Source organism: Monodelphis domestica, chromosome 7 (genome assembly GCF_027887165.1).
Source record: "Monodelphis domestica isolate mMonDom1 chromosome 7, mMonDom1.pri, whole genome shotgun sequence".
Lineage (NCBI taxonomy): Eukaryota > Metazoa > Chordata > Mammalia > Didelphimorphia > Didelphidae > Monodelphis > Monodelphis domestica.
The window spans coordinates 181,315,715-181,328,749 of record NC_077233.1 but is presented as its reverse complement, the minus strand read 5'-3'; the positions used below and the strand labels follow the sequence as shown (position 1 = coordinate 181,328,749).

The following is a 13,035-nucleotide window of genomic DNA, read 5'->3' as shown; positions in this document are numbered from 1 at the left end:
CCTCATTCTCTTCTTTTCCTTGGGTACTTCCACCATAAAAGTTTTCAATAGTCACCTTTTTCCCTTTCTTCCTGGAGGCTTGATTTTGGGCCATGTGTGCCATCCCTTTGGTGGTTTTATTCCCCTTTCCTTTTTGATCTGGGGTCTGGGTGATATGGGTGGGTTTTCTGTGAATTTAGGTTGCCTCAGTCTAGTTCTTCCCAGCCTCCAAGGTTTCTTAGAGGGCTGGGCCCCTGATCACAGCCAAACTTGGACTTCTTTACTAGTAGTAATGTAATGATCCAGGACAATTCTAAGGGACCTAGGAGAAAGAGCGGTATCCACATCCAGAGAAAGATCATTCATGTGGTTCAATGGGGATATGATTGGAGTTTTATTGTTAAACGATTGCTCTACTGCAAATATGAATAATATGAAAATTGATTTTGAACAATGATACATATATAACCCAGTGGAATTGCTTGTCAGCTCCAGGAATGGGGACTGAAGAGGGGAGGGAAAGAACATGAATCTTGTATTTTTTTTTTCAAATCTACCTCTTTGTTTTATTTTTTCTTTAAAAAAGAGGGAGGGGTAGCCATTCAAAATCTCTCTCTTTGAGCCCTGTACAGCATGAAGCTCAGTTTGTTTCTTTGAATAGGAGAGGTTAGTTTCTTTAATACCTGTTTCTCTTTTATGATTTGTTTAAACATGACAATGTATGTGAATCTCTAATAAAGTAAAAACAAAAATAAGGGGGGAAATAGATACAAGTAATTTAAAACATAAACTTCATTAAAACATAAATGCATTATTGTGGCTTTGCACAGAAGTTGTCCACCTTTGGAAGGGCATAGCAGGGCAGGACCAGTGCTCATTGGACAGCTGGACTTGGCTGGTAATAAAAAGGATGGACAGAGAGAGAAGAGCCATCTCTTCTCGGCTCTCCTCCCACAGTAGTACAGGAGGAAGACACTGAATTAGGGGGTGGGATTGATTGGCAAAATGCAATGTTCCAGCAGAAGGTGTGTGTTGGAGGGTGCAGCTGGGAGAGTGGAACATCTGGAAAGGCCTGTGTCCAGGCCCCATCCACCCTCCTCTGGGGTCCAAACTACCTGCATCTCATCCTCTCTTTGAGTCTGAGAGCTGATTTGGGTTGGAATGGTTTCATTTCCTAGAATGGTCAGGTGAGGGAACGGGATGTGTCCACCGTCAGAATAGACACGAGAGCACAGAATGGCTTGGGATGCTTAGTGGCCCACGGAGCCCCCAACACAGGATGCTTTCCAGGCCCCAGTCCAGGGGTGGGGGAAGATCCTGCTGCTTACAAGCTGATAGCCAATGGATCTTGCTGTTGGCAGAGCAGGACTTGTGGGAGGGTTTGGAGGAGGTGTTAACCCTCTGCTCAGCTTTGGCTTTGGTGCTCAGCTGTGCTATCTCAATACCATTTATGCACACCACCTTGGGGGGACCCCGGGCCCCTAGGTTCTGTCCTTTTTGTCCAGCCTCCTCCTCAGGGACCTGTCTTGGTACTGTAAAATCCTGAGTATAGATCATGTCATCCTCAATATCAAAGAGGTCATCATCCTCATCCTCATGGTAGCCATACAGATCCTCCACATAAGGCACCACTGTCATAGTTCACCATGTGTCCTTGGTTTCCTGGCTGGAAGGAATAGGAACCAGGGCCTCTGTCTGGGGGTGTTTCTTAGGAAACCAGTTGTGCTGCCTTATCTGCAATCTTGAAAATCTCTTGGATGATTCATATTCAAGCATGCCTTTTAGCAGCTGAGAGTGGGAGGTCACAATCACCTGGAATCTTATAATGCCCTTTCCCAATGTTTTCAAATAATTTATAGATGTTATCCCCTTTAAAGGGGTAAAGACTTTGTGTAATGTTGTATAGTGTGACCCCAACTGGCCAGATGTCCACTTTAAAGCCTGAAAAGGTGTCTAAGCCATAGCTAACACCTAAGCTGTATCTAAAACCTCAGCTAATGCAAGCATCATCTGCAATAAGGATAAATTAGAAGCCTTCCCAATAAGATCAGGAGAGAAATAAAGATGCCCAATAGCACCTCTATTATTTAACATTGTACTAGAAAGACTAGCAGTATCAATTAGAGAAGAAAAAGAAATTGAAATTAAAATAGGCAATGAGGAGACCAAGCTATCACTCTTTGCAGATGATATGATGGTCTACTTAAAGAAGACTAGAGAATCAACTAAAAAGCTGGTGGAAATAATCAACATCTTTAGCAAAGTTGCAGGATACAAAATAAATCTGCATAAGACATCAGTATTTCTATATATTTCTAACACATTTCAGCAGCAAGTATTAGAAAGAGAAATTCCATTTAAAATCACCCTAGGCAATAAAAAATACTTAGGAATCTATCTGCCAAAACAAACACAGGAATTATATGAACACAACTACAAAACACTTTCCACACAATTAAAATTAGATCTAAAGAATTGGAAAAACATTAATTGCTCATGTGTAGGATGAGCTAACATAATAAAAATTACAGTCATACCCAAACTAATCTACTTATTTAGTGCCATACCTATCAAACTACCAAGAAGCTTTTTTTTACTGAATTAGAAAAAATATATAACAAAGTTCATTTGGAAAAACAAAAGGTCAAGAATATCAAGGGAAATAAAGAAAAAAAGTGTGAAGTTGGGGGCCTAGCCTTATTAGATCTTAAACTGTACTATAAAGCAGTGGTCATCAAAACAACATGGTCCTGGCTAAGAGACAGAAGGGAGGGTCAGTGGAACAGACTTGGGGTAAATTACCTCAGCAAGACAGTATATGATAAACCCAAAGATTCCAGCTTTTGGGACAAAAATTCCCTATTTGACAAAAGCTGCTGGGAAAATTAGAAAACAGTATGGGAAAGATTAGGTTTAGGTTAACATCTCATACCCTACAGCAAGATAAACTCAGAATGGGTGAAAGATTTGAATATAAAGAAGGAAACTATAAGTAAATTATGTGAAAACAGAATAGTATACATGTCAGATCTTTGAGAAAGGACAGATTTTATGACCATGAAAGAGTTAGAAAAAATTATAAAATGTAAAATAAATAATTTGATTACATTAAATTCAAAAGTTTTTGTACAAATAAAACCAATGCAACCAAAATTCGAAGGGAAGCAACAAATTGGGAAAAAATCTTCATAATAAAAACCTATGACAAAGGTGTAATTACTCAAATTTATGAAGAGATAAATCAATTGTACAAAAAATCAAGCCATTCCCCAATTGATAAATGGGCAAGGGACATGAATAGGCAATTTTCAGATAAAGAAATCAAAACTCTTAATAAGCATATTGAAAAGGTGTTCTTATAATTATAGAAATGCAAATCAAAACAACTCTGAGGTATCACATCACACCTAGTAGATTGGCTAACATGATAGCAAAGGAAAGTAATAAATGTTGGAGATGTGGCAAAATTGGGACAATAATGCATTGCTGGTGGAGTTGTGAATTGATCCAACCATTCTGGAGGGCAATTTGGAACTAAGCCCAAAGGATTCTAAAAGGATGCCTTCCCTTTGATCCAGCCATAGCAGTGCTGGGTTTGTACCCCAAAGAGATAATAAGGAAAAAATCATGTATAAGAATATTCATAGCTGTGCTCTTTGTGGTGGAAAAAATTGGAAAATGAGGGGATGCCCTCCAATTGGGGAATGGCTGAACAAATTGTGGTATATGTTGGTAATGGAATATTATTGTGCTCAAAGGAATAATGAACTGGAGGAATTCCATGGGGACTGGAACAACGTCCAGGAATTGATGCAGATTGAAAGGAGCAGAACCTGGAGAACATTGTACACAGAGACTAATACACTGTGGCACAATTAAACGTAATGGACTTCTCTACTAGCAGCAATGTAATGATCCAGGACAATTCTTAGGGACTTCTGAGAAAGAATGCTATCCACATTCAGAGGAAGAACTGTGGGAATAGAAACACAGAAGAAAAGAACTGCTTGATCACATGGGTTGATTGGGGATATGATTGGGGATATAGACTCTAAATGATCACCCTGGTACACATATCAATAATATGGAAATAGGTCTTGATCAATGACACATTTAAAACCCGGTGGAATTTTGTGTCAGGTATGGGAAGGGCTTGTGGGAAGGGGGTGGAAAAAACATGAGTCTTTTAACCATGGAAAAATATTATAAATTAATGATTAATCAATCATCATTCTTCTAGTCACTCAGATTTGCAATCTAAATATCTCCAACTCTTCCTTTTTTTGCCTTTTAATAAGCAATCAACTGCCAAATTGTGACACTCCTAATAAAATGTTTCATATGAGTCTTCTCTCTATACTCTAATTTAAGCCTTCATTCCCTCTCACTTAGATTATTACAATCATCTGCCAAACATCATCTCACTGCTTTTAGTTTCTCCAAATCTCTTCTCCTCAGAGCTGGCAAATTGATGCTCCTAAAGCACAGGTCTGATCATATCACTCCCCTATTTAGGAAGCTCTAGTAATTGCCAGTTATGTTTAGGAGAAAAAACTGTTGTTATTCAGTTGTTTCTAGTTGTGTCTGACTCTTTGTGATATAATTTAGGATTTTCTTGGCAAAGACATTGGACTGATTTTCCATTTCCTTTTTCAGCTTACTTAACAGATGAGGAAACTGATGCAAACAGGGTTTGGTGACATGCTTAGGATCATATAGCTAGTAAGTGCCAGATTTGAACTTAGGAAGATGAGTCTTCCTGACTCCAAGTGTGACACTCTATTCACTGAACCACCTAGCTGACTATAGGACAAAATACAAACCCCTTTTATAAACCTTTACAGTCTATCTTTTTTGGGTTCCTGTTCATTATTTTTCTTTACATATTGTACTTTCCAGCCAAACGGAGCGATTCTTTATACACAATATTCCACCTTTTGCCTAAATTCTTTTTAACAGGCTATTCATATGCCTGAAATGTCCTTTTTCTTCACTTCCACTTCATACAATCTCTAGCTTTCTTCCAGTCTAAGTTTAAGGGGTCAGCTCTATAATTCAGTGGATTGAGAGGGAGGCCTCGAGATGGGCTCAAATCTGTCCTCAGATACTTTCTAGCTGTTTGACCTTAAGCAAGTCACTTAATCCCCATTGCCTAGGCCTTTTTCTGCCTTAGAATAAATACACAGTATGGATTCTAAGATAAATGTTAAGAGTTTGAAAAAAAGACCAAGTTTAAAAGTTGCCTTCTACACAAGACATATCCTAATCTCCATACATTCTTGCTACCTTTTTCGTCAAAATTATTTTGTCTACATTTTGCATTTACTTATACAATATGTTCATATTGTTTCCCTCCAATAGAATACAATCTCCCTGAGGCAGGCAATGATTCTTCTTTAAATTTGTATCCTCAGTACCTAGCATGTTTTGATCTTGAACTGAATTCTCATGAGAAAATTATCTTTCCCAGTGCAGATCAGCAGCTTTTCTACAATAGCATTATAAGGAGCTATTTGGGACAATGGGAGATTGGGATTTGCTGTTATCATATAGCCAGCATGTGTTAATGAAAATCCTTGAACCTAGATCTTCTTGGACTACAATACTCTGACTTTCTCCATGTGAAACATAATAGGCTTAAAATGAATGTTGAATGGTCTCCCCTTCCTATCCACCCATCAGAAGAAATCACCTTTACAAATAGTTTTCCTTTTATCCAAGAAGAGTTCTTCAAAAAATAAGAGAGTTCATACAGATATCCTGTTCTATGAAGAAGGGACAGTATGAGCTTAGCTTCTCCAGAATCATACAGGAGAGACATCACCTGTCTTTCCAGATCTTTACCTTTTCTATATCTTACTCAAAGATGCTGGGCTCTCCTTTCTATCCCTTCTCTTTCTCCCCCTTAGTTAAACAAACCCTGCTAGGTTCTATTCCTATCAAAGATTGGCTTTGATAGATATTAAAATCAGTTAACAAGAGAAAATTCCAGATGTCTGAGGCAATAGACTATCTCTGATCTCTCCCAATTTCTCAGAGAGCCTGGAATCCTGTGACTTTCTACAAAATATATTAAGTTCATAATTTGTGCAAAGCACTGTGAGAAAACAAGTGAAATGACAAAAAGCCAACCTAGTTCTATTCAATATGAAAAAAATAATCTTTCTAAAACACATGCAATAGATACTTATTCTGCCTTTACTCGAAGACTCTCAGAGGAGAAGAATCCATTTTCTCCACAGACAATCCATCTCATTTTGGGATGGGTCCAATAATTAGGGATACTCCCTACTCTCCTTTATATATATACAACTTTTACCCATTGCTTCTAGTTTTCCCTTCTTAAGTCAAACAGTAGAAATTTAATCTATCTTATACAAAGACTTTCTATTACTTGAAAAATGGTATCATACCCAAAATGCCTTCTTTTTCCATTTTTTGAAATTAGCATCCAGTTTTTCTTCTCTCAAATCTTGCTGCCTCTCCCGAAGGGGAATAAAAAGAAAAGAAAAGCAACATTCTAGTAAAAAATATTCATAATTAAGCATATTTCCAATTTCCTATTTTGGACAAGTCTAAAAATAGGCACCTCATTCTGCAGAACGAGTCAATCCTCTGTCAAGACGAAGACATGATTCTTCATCATCAAAACTTCTGGAATCAGAGCTGATCACTGAATTGATCAGAATTCTTTTCTCCAAGCTAACCTTCACTTCCTTCAACTGCTCGTTATATTGACATGTGCCAGGACCAAATGAAAGCCAAGTAACATTCTTTGATAAATTTGAAAGAGGACAGAATACTTTTCCCTGGGAATGAGTCTCGAAAATCTTCATGAGGAAATGAAATCTAAATCAGAATTTGGAGGAAAGGAAAAATTTCAACAGATTGATATGATGGGGAAAAAAACAGTCTATTCTAAAGATGGAGGGGATAGCATAGAGGGAAAAAAATGAAATGAGAGAGGCCAAACTTAGAAAAAAGAGAGTTACTTATTTTGACTAGATTGTAAAATGTATGAAAGAGTCAGATTAGTGACCTGGAGAATCCAGATTTTAAGCTTTATTTAGTACCAATAAAATGTTTTAAGTAAGGGAGTAAAATGATCATGGCAGTACTTTAACAATATTTTACAGGCAGCGATTGGGATCATGCAAGGCATTAAAATAGGTTAGTGGGGAAATCCTCCATAGATCCATTTAAGTGCTTAATCTAAACATCAAGGCTCTGACCTCCCCCATTACCATATATCAGCTGAATATATATTTCTAAATCCCTGCCTCAGGGTGGCCAAAGGGGAACACATCAGAGTTGGCTTAACATCATGCGATTCTCTCTCCTCTCTAGATTTCAACCTGGCTATGGAGGATTTTTCAGACCAAAAAGTTAGCTGATGAGCAGTAAACAAAGACATATGGATTTTGGGAGATCTTTGACAGCCAATCAGTTAATCAATAAGCATTTATTCATTAGGGCAGTTAGGTGCCAGAGTGGATTGAGTGCCCAGCCTAGAGTGAGGCAAACTTGGCTGCCTGAATTCAAATCTTGCCTCAGATACTAGCTCTGTGATCCTGCACAAGTCGCTTAACCCTATTTACCTCAGTTTCCTCATCTGTAAAATGAGCTAGAGAAGAAAACAGAAAATCATTCTAGTATCTTTGCTAAGAAAACCCTCAATGAAGTCATGAAGAATTGGTCACCACTACAAAATGCCTGAACATTGACTAAAGTGTTTATTCTGTTCCACATATTTTGCTATATGTTGGGTACAAAGAAAAGAAAGGGAAATTAAAAATAAAAAAACAATCACAAAGCCCCTAGTCTCCTGGAGCTCACAATCTAATATGAGAAATGGCATGAAAAAATTATTCTATACAATCCTAATCTAGAGATAGGACTAAATAGAGGAATGTTAGAGGACAGACCCCTGGTGGTGGATTAAACAGTTATTCTCTGATGCTATAGGACAGGGGGCTTCATGCCACTGAACACCTCAGCATCCCAGGGAGAGAGAAGAAATATTGTTAGGATTCCCTTTCCTTTAGCCCCTGGCAGTATATTATTCATAGGAACCACTCCCTTTCTGAGCATCAGGACTTTTCTCTGTGTGTGAAATATAGCAGGGAGACTGGAGATTTCTGTGTAACTTTAATTTTTTTAAAAAGTGAATGTTGGGGGCAGCTGAGTAGCTCAGTAGATTGATAGCCAGGCCTAGAGAAGGGGGGTCCTAGGTTCAAATGTGACCTCAGACACTTCCCAGCTGTGTGACCCTGGCTAAGTCACTTGACCCCCATTGCCTAGCCCTTACCACTCTTCTGCCTTGGAGCCAAAGCACAGTATTGACTCCAAGACGGAAGGTAAGGGTTTTTAAAAATGATAATTAATTTTTTAAAAATTAAAAAGTAAATGTCATTACTTTTTCAAGTAATTTTCTCTCCCTCTAATAGGCCCCTGCACAAAAGACGAGCTTTAATAACAAGAATGCATTTGCAAATAAAATCAAGTTCTCACATTGGCCATGTAGAAAAGCATAAGTTTCATTTTTATGTAAGATTACTGGAGATTTCAGTAAACAATATCATTTTATGGTTCAATTCTAGACTTAATACTCTGACGTAGCTAGGTAATACAATAGATAGGAAGACTTGAGTTCAAATCCAGATTCAGACATCTCCTAGCTGTGTGATTCTGGACAAGTTATTTAATCTCTGTCTGCCTCAATCTCTTCAGCTAAAAAATTGTGGCAATAATAGCACTTTCTTCTAAGAGTTGTGAAGATCAAATTAGATGATTTTTGTGAAGCATTTAACATCGTGTTCAGTAGTAATTGTTTCTTTTCTTCCTATTATAACATACAACCTTCAGAAAAAGTTCAATAGAGGTTGTTGACTGGTAAATTATGAGTTAAGAACAAATCCCTACCAATTTATGCAGGAAATTGCAGTAATTTGTTTCAAAAATGAATTTTAACTTGATGAGCTTTTATTCCAAACCTGATTTAGAGGTTGAATTACATACATGACCATTCAAATGTTTAGGTCTGGATGAAACTGACAAAAATGAATAATGAAACTTCTAGGGATAATAGAGCTATTTATTTCTACCTGGGGTTCAGGAGGATTTTAAAAGGCAATGGAGGCTGCTTTCTTCTACTGTGGAGACTTGGGCATCCCACAATTATTTATTTCTCTTTATGAAAGCAATTTTGTCTTGGTTTTCTTTGGAGGCCTTTTGCATCCTGGGAGAAAAATCGCCTCAGGGTGATAAAGCATTTGTTTTGTTAACAATCGCTTACTCCTTCATTTCAGAGGGAGGAATCAAGACATGAAGTTTTAGAGGTGAGGATGCACAGAGGAGATTCTTCACCATGAGGCAAGTTTTGTTATTTCCCCTGCACATAGAATATTTGTCCTCAAAGGCAGCATACCTTCTGGCTCTCCTAGCAAGATACATGAGAATTTACTGACCAATATGATTCTGGTTTCAATGGCATCCCTTTATTATTGGTGCTGGGGAGCTCAGAACTTGGGCACTAAGAAACAGCACGCCATAATCAACGAGTGTGTGAAGGGCACCCCTGAAGTGAGCAAGGGGCACCTATAGGTCTTGGGAGTTGACTAATACCACCAAGGACTCACCCCTGAGAGTAGTAACACCAGAAACGCCAGAAGGCAGGGGAGGGCAGACCTTGGGCTCCCTCGGGAATATAGCCCAGCTGCGGAGAATCGAGAGCTTGCCCAAGGCAAAAGGCCTTGATCATTAGATCCATATACAGAGAGTTAGCCCTCCTTACTCAGATTTCTAACTGGAAAGGGAAGGAAAAACCATAGAGATGGCAAAAAGTGCCCAGGAACAACTTCCCAACACCAAGAAAGGCAAGAAGAAGGGGTTAACTTTGGATAGTTTTTATGGAGTAAAAATACAGACTAGAGAGGAAATTGCAGAAGAGAAAACCCAAATAAATGCTCCAAATCCTTTGAAAAGAAATAGAAATTGTCCATAAGGTCTTGAAGAATTTAAATTGGAGGTTATCAAAAAGATGGAAGCCTTCTGGCAGGAAAAATGGGAAATAATGCAAAGAGAATACAACAATCTGCAGGACAAGAACTCCCAATTGGAGAAATAGCTGGAAGCCTCAAAAAGCAGAATAGACCAAACTGAAAAGGAAAACCAGTCTTTAAAGACCAGAATTAAGCAACTGGAAGATATGATCTTGCAAAACATCAAGAATTCAAAAAGCAAAGACAAAAGACTAAGAAATTAGAATAAAACATAAAATATCTCACTGACAAGGTGACAGATCAGGAAAACAGAAGGAGAGACAATCTGAGAATCATTGGTCTACCTGAAAAGCCAGAAATAAACAGGAATCTTGACATCATAATACAAGACATCCTCCAAGAAAACTGCCCTGAGGTTCTAGAAAAAGGGGGTGGGGGGATAGGCATTGAAAGAGTTCATAGAACACCCTTTACACTAAATCCGCAAAAGACAACTCCCAGGAATGTAATTGCCAAATTCCAAAGCTTTCAAGCTAAGGAGAAAATACTACAAGAAGCCAGAAAGAAACAATTTAGATACCAAGGAGCACCAATCTGGATCACTCAAGACCTGGCAGCTTCCACATTGAATGACCGCAAGGCCTGGAACACGATATTCAGAAAGGCAAAAGAACTGGGTCTTCAACCAAGAATCACCTATCCATCAAAACTAACTATATACTTCCAGGGGAAAGTATGGACATTCAATAAAAATAGAAGATTTCCAAGTATTTGTAAAGAAAAGACCAGAACTCAGTGGAAATTTTGATATCCAAACATAAAACATGAAAAGGTAAATATGAATAAAAGGGATACGGGTTTCTCATCTATGAACTAGAGAAGGAAATAGCAAACCACTCTAGTACTCTAGGGTAGCCAACAGAACCCAAAATGAGGTCATGACTAAAATGCCTGAAGAGCAACAACAAATCAAAAATTAAGCATCATTTGGAAGTAGTGTTGTGGATTAGATTCCACACTTTGTGTTCTCTCAGGAAGATCCTGTGGGGTCCCATTTTTTCAGAGATCCTAAGCATGAATCAGAAGAAAGCAGAACTAAGAGCAGTAGTATAGAAGGCAGTATATGCTTACAATCACACCCTTTGAGCCACTGATGACAGTAAGAAGCAGCATTGGAACCTCTTAAGTGCATGGCTTTGAAGGAATAGAACCATATGCTGAACCTTCTAGATGAAGGAGGCAAGATTTCCTAAACAATGTCAAATTCATAAATTGCCTAAAGCTTAAATATTTTCTGTGGAAGAAGGAAGCTATTGGGAGATTGCTGACCTTTTGGATAAAAGAGTATACCTCATATGGTGCTGAACCTCAAGGAGCATCAGCAAGGGACTAGCTATGGTTTCAGGGAAAATATCCATGGATTTCACTCTACAATACTACCTTAAACTATTGAGATGGTATGATTTGAATGGGGAAAGCAGTGCTCCTTGAAAGAGCATCCCCAAATTCATTTTTTAGGTGGGAGGAGTCTTAGCCCTTAGATTATACTGTTAGATTAGAGGGCAGTAGAGTGTTCTCTGAGGTGAAGGTAGGACTGGAATTTGGGGTAGAGGTTGTCTGTAGCAATCTGAATTCCTTTTTCTTTCTGCAAAGATAATAAAATAATAAGCTCTAATATCATATTTTAATGCTTCAATATTACATAGATTTCTGGAGTAAAGATTAGACTCACTGGAAAGAGGAGGAAAAATTATTCTGACTAATTTTGCTGTTCACAATCTTTATAAAGTTATTTATTTCCTGTAGGGTGGAATAAAGACTGTCCTATACCTGATTTGTATTGCTAATTTGAACACTTGTATAAGAACTAGATGTCTTTTTTCTCATTTTACTTTTATTGTTAAGGACCTAGTTATAAACTATATTATGAACTTCTCAGAGAAAACTCTGGGTTGAGGCAAAATGAGTCAAAATTGAGAATCCTTGCAAGGCTGAACTAAGTCCATTAAATCCAGAGTTTGGCAATATAAATATCTGTGTCCTTGTGGTATCATCTCTCTCTTATCTGTAAGAATATTGATCAGAGAAAAAGCCATATTGTATAAGTGGCATTCCTCCCAGGCAAACCTTGAGTAGTCCTTAGATATGCACAAAGGTCGAAAGTCACTGATAGAAAACCTTAACCCAATATTCCTGCCTCATAGTTCAATGAAATTGTGAATATACAGGGTGTCCCAAAAGTCTTATGAAATTTACAGGCTGTGAAAACTATACTGAATCTTTTGGGACACTATAATTCTACCTCTCTGCTCCAATATTAGAATTTCAGTCATCTGTGGCAAACCATTGAGGAAAGATATCTTCCTGGAAAAAAAAAATGTACCTGATAACAACTACTCAAATTATCTATTGATGAGGCTGCTCTTAAGCCAGTCACCTGAATGAGAAAAGAACAAATACTGTCTGTAGTGAAGGAAAATTGTCAGGGAAGGATTTTGCAACCTGCAAGTGAGGAACCCTTAGGGAGATATGGAATATATATGCACACCAAACATTATCATTTAGATCTTTATTTAGCTTCAACAAAATGCGCAGTATGACTCAGTATAATAAATAAGCAAACATGCCTTCTGTAGACAGAATACCTAATATATCTCACCCATATATTTATCATTTTAAAAAATGCACACATTCTGTGATGCAGTAAGGTATGATAGATAGGGCAGGAAATGATGTAATGAAAATTTGGGCTCAAGGCCTGCCTCTGACAAGCACCTGGGTAACCAGGGTCAACTCTCAGTGCCTTCTGGGACCACATAAGACCACATATTGCATAGATATTGCTAACAAGGGTGTCTCGAGGAAATTCCCACATTGGGAGTTTTCTACAGAAGTCCAGATGGAACTATAGATGCTATTGGGAAAGATATACATTAACCTTGATGACTGGGGCTCTGCCCAAAGTTGCCAAAGTCTAGATGGTGCTGACAGCACCATTGCAGAGGATACTTTCTCTCTGCCTTCTATGTGATCGACACAGACCCAAGTGAGGTCC

The 13,035-nt window shown here is 38.1% G+C and overlaps 1 pseudogene; it reads right to left on the bottom strand.

The window, feature by feature from the left end:
• Window positions 1-1,191: 1,191 nt before the first annotated feature.
• LOC107649495 (serine/threonine-protein kinase STK11-like) lies at window positions 1,192-9,748 on the bottom strand (annotated as a pseudogene).
• Between the last annotated feature and the right edge of the window lie 3,287 nt (window positions 9,749-13,035).